Here is a 4,590-nt window from a genome sequence, read left to right on the forward strand (position 1 = left end):
GCTGCTGAGGAAGTCACGGAGAGGCCGGCCCGGCTGCTCCCCGTCCCAAAATCAGGGCAGGGCGGGCAGGAAAAGCGCCAGCTCCGCCCATCGGGAGCTCGAGACAGCTCTCCGGCCAGCCGGAGGGGCGAGGCGCGTCCGGCAGTTCCAGCCGTGCAGGGAAGGGGAGTGGGTCTCCTCCAGCGCTGAATGGCTCCCTCTTTCCACTGGACGAGCAAAGGGGAAACAGGACTTCATTCATTCAAGCCCCTTCCCTTATAGGTCAGCCCCCCCCCACGAAATTCCACGAGGACGTGGCAAGGGCGTGGCCCCAGTTCCCTCGGCCCCCAGACGGGTCCCCGCGGAGGCTTTTCCCGCCCTCCGGAATCCCGTGAAAGTGACTCTGTGTGGGTGGTTTTGAAGAACGAATCTCTCCCCCTTTAATATAGGAACCCCTCCCCCGCTTTTCGTCATCCTGTGAATTTCGCGCCGCGGCTGTTGACCTTCATTGTTCAGTCTGTTGGTTTAGCCACATTCTTGGCCGGGTCACTTTTCTGGTATAGGAACTAACGGTCAAGAAATTGTCTCTTGACAGAGCTCTGGTTTTCAGTAAGACGCAGAGAGTTTGGATAAGAGATGACACCCCCCCCCTCCCAGATGAGGAAGGGTGTGCATAAGAACAGAGGAGACACCCCTTCCATTAGAGAAGGGACATTTGCCGCTAGCTGTTGTGGCAAGAGCATGTGCTGATGCTGTTGGCATTGGAACAGGAACCAATGGCTCTTTAGGAGATGCTCTGCTTATATATTAAAAAGCAACTATTATTTCCTCTGAGGCTCTTATTAGGAGAATAAATTAGGCTAGTTCGATGGATTTTTCTCCCAGGTGTATCTGGATAGTTTGGAATACTGAGACCATTTTAACACAGCTCATCTGCACTTTCACCATACCATATATTGTGACAAGCGAGTGTTGCAGTTTCTTTAGCCATAAATTTCTCAGAGAGTTGAATGGGATTGTGTCTTTGACAGGTCAGTCTGTTTAGAATTGCATTTTAAAAAATCACTATATCTGCAGATTTCATCCACCCAGTGCCCTCTACTGATCATTTATTTAAAAGACAGCTGGATAAGGTGGTTTTGCTTTGATTGGTCTAATACCTCAATTCCCTGTGATTCCCATGCTTAAATAGGAAATTGAAACAGAGCCCAACAGCATAATCCTAATAATTACTCAGAAGTAAATCCTACTGAGTCCAGTGGGACTTATTGCATGTCTGCCTGCACTTTCAGACTATGAAATGACCTTCAAGAGCATCTACCCTAGTTAGTCCTTGGTTCCCAAATCCTTACATGACCCAAAGGCACAAGAATGGCCACAAATAACTATAATTCAGGCACCTCACACCCTCCCCCTCTAGTATGCTTTGGTTCATCCCAGTTTCAGTGGGACTCAGCCCTTTTTTGTACAGAAAGAATGGTGGGTAATAGTAGGTCTGCTGCCTCTTGAGTCCTTTTTCTGTATAATACAACACAGTGTTAGAAATTATTTGAAAAGGACTTTAAAATAAAACTCCCAGTGTCATACCCTTATATATAAATCAGTGGTTCAGTCATGTTCGAACAGTTCTGGTTTCCCCCTCTTAAGTATTTAAGTGTTGTATAGTGGGTTGGAGTGCAGGACTCAGATAGACAGGCTCAAATTCCCACTCCTGGGGAAGCTTGCTGGGTGAACTTAGAGTAGTCCCACACTATCAGCCTAATTGTTGGGAATTAGCAAGTGTTCTACATTCAGTCATGAAAGCGTTATACTGTTGTGTCACTTAATTATTTGCATGTAACCATTTAGCTTTCGAGATAAGTTTCCCCACCACAGAAAGAGCATTCTTTATGCTCAATGAAGTAGATTTAGGATTCACTATTGGGCAACTAGTTTATTGGGGGGCAATTAGATGGAAACATATACTAAGGTTTTATTGCTCTTTGTCTTAGTTCACAAATCAGTCTAACACAGTATGTGTGCCTTAGGGCCAAGCTAGAAGTGACGGATTACACTTGAATGGCAAGTGAACAGACTCACATGTATTCCTCCCTGTTCACCTGTGCTCCACTGTGTGATCGAGTGGAGCGCAAGTGAACAGGGAGGAATACATGTGAGTCTGTTCACTTGCCATTCAAGTGTAATTCGTCACTTCTAGCTTGGCCTATAGTCAGTGCTTACTCTCTCTAACCAGCAAGATGTGGTAAGATAGCTATTCTTTATTTTCTACCCATGTAATCTTCTTTTATCCTATTATGTAGTAAATTATTTTTAGAGCTAAACATGGGAGTGTGTACTTATATCCATTTTGCAAATCTGCACTGTACAAACTAATCCTCACACTAATCTGATTTACAGGGTTGTTGTGAAGATTCTCTAAGAGAATGATGTAAGTTGCTTTGGGTTTCTGCTGAAGAATGGTAGGGTATAATATAAGTAAAATACAAGAATACAAATAAAATCAGGATTCATGTACAAGAAGGGAGACTAAACTGATTGAATGAATGGAACACATGTGGCATTTTAGTTTAGAAAAGAAGAACAGATCAACCTGGAGGTAGAGGATAAAGAGATTTCCCCCCCTCTCTCATAACAACCTAGGAGTCACGCGGTGCAGAGTGGTAAACTGCAGTTCTGCAGCCCAAGCTCTGCTCATGACCTGAGTTCAATCCTGGCAGAAGCTGGGTTTAGGTAGCTGCTTCAAGGGTGACTCAGCCTTCCATCCTTCTGAGGTTGGTAAAATGAGTATCCAGTTTCCTGGGGGTAAAGTGTAGCTGGCTAGGGAAGGCAATGGCAAACACCCTGTAACAAAAAGTCTGCCAAGAAAACGCTGTGATGCGACGTCACCCCATGGGTCAGTAATGACTCGGTGCTTTACCTTTTACCTCACGACGACGAGTTAGGTTGTTAGGTCAGCATTGTATTCAGAAGAGGCAAAAGGAAATACCATTTTACAGGGGTGCTAAATTAACTTATGGATTTGAATGGCTCAGAGTATAATGATGGCCACTAGCATAGAATCATAGGGTTGGAAGCTACCTCCAGGGTCATCTAGACTGACCCCATAGATGGTTTTCAAAAGGGATTTAATGAAGAAACGGCTGTAGCTAGAACTTGAACTACCTTTTACTATTATGATGTAGGGAACAACCAGCAAGGAGTTGTTGTCTCTGTACTGTGCTTGTACACTTCCCAGAGGCATGGCATGTGCTGGCTTCTTTTGGACAAAGCATGCTAGACCAGCTACAGATTAGCCTAATCTGTGGAGCTCATATTCAGCCTAAAGCAGAGATGACCAATTGGTAGGGTTGTCAGCTGGACTGGAGAAAAGGGTCCTGCCCTTTTAAAAGAGGATTAATGTGTGGGAAATGGGCAGCGCAGTTTGGAAGTAACACCCCATTAAACCTCTATTAAAGGGGCAGGACATTTTTCTTCAGACCAGTTGGCAGCTTTTTCAACTGGCAGCCTAAATGCAGATCCAAAGCAACTTTTATCTGCCCTTTGGTAACGCAACTAAATTTTAATTTTATTTGTGGTACGGTAAAAAGTTTGGACACAATTTCATTTATAATGTGGAAATGTTTCATTTTTGTTCTGAGAGATTTCACATATTAACATCATACACCTCGTCATACTTGTGTATCCAATGTGTAAATGTATATATTTCATTTGTATGGAATGCTGTGCCCAAGTGCCTGTGGATACAGCAGGGATAAAGATGTGTCAGGTCTGGTTCCAGGTTTTGGGGGACCCTAGGCAGAGAGTGCTCAGGGCGCCCCCTCTCCACTACTAGGCTCACCTTCTTGCCCTCCCACCCACATGTCCGCACCTGCCTCTGCATCCTTTCTTTGCCCAGTCACAAGTTCTCCCACACCTGCAGTCACAGCTGCCTAACTGCCTGCATGCCCTTTCCCCAGTGGTACTGGGTGCAGCTAGGTGTGCCACTTCCATGGCCCTCAGGAACGCTGATGCTTTGAGCACCACTCGCATGCCCTTCTCCAGCAGTGCTAGGTAGCATATACAGCTGGGAGCAAAGGTGACTGCACTCAAAAGCAGGGACCGGAAGGGTGCGAGTGCAGCCATCTGAGGAGATGCATGAGTGGAGAGTCAGCAACAGTGGGCTCCACCAGAAGCCATGGGCCCTGGCAGCTGCCCCACCATATCATGTGCTGACATCAGCCCTGCTGTGTCACTATATGTTGGAAGGCACTCAGGTACCTTTGCCGTCTCACACTGTATTGTCAGAATGTGTTAACTGTATATGCATTCACTCAAGTGCCATGGAAAGATTAAGCAGCTGTATTCGCCAGCGTCCACCAACCAGACCTCACTTTCATCTCTGCTTTTATGACAGGCCTCTGTCATGATATGTAGATGGGGAGGAGTACAGTCTGCACTGAAGAACACCACATTTGAGCAAGCTAGGCTAAAGAAAGGAATCCCTTTAAGAGGCTCAGAGACATGTCAGGGCATAAAAACAGTTCAGGTGTGGCTTTACAGCTCCAATAAACCACCACCGCCTCCTTGAATCCAAATGTGCTACCACCCTCTCACCAGCTAATCAAGACAGAG

Source organism: Eublepharis macularius, chromosome 4 (assembly GCF_028583425.1).
Source record: "Eublepharis macularius isolate TG4126 chromosome 4, MPM_Emac_v1.0, whole genome shotgun sequence".
NCBI lineage: Eukaryota > Metazoa > Chordata > Lepidosauria > Squamata > Eublepharidae > Eublepharis > Eublepharis macularius.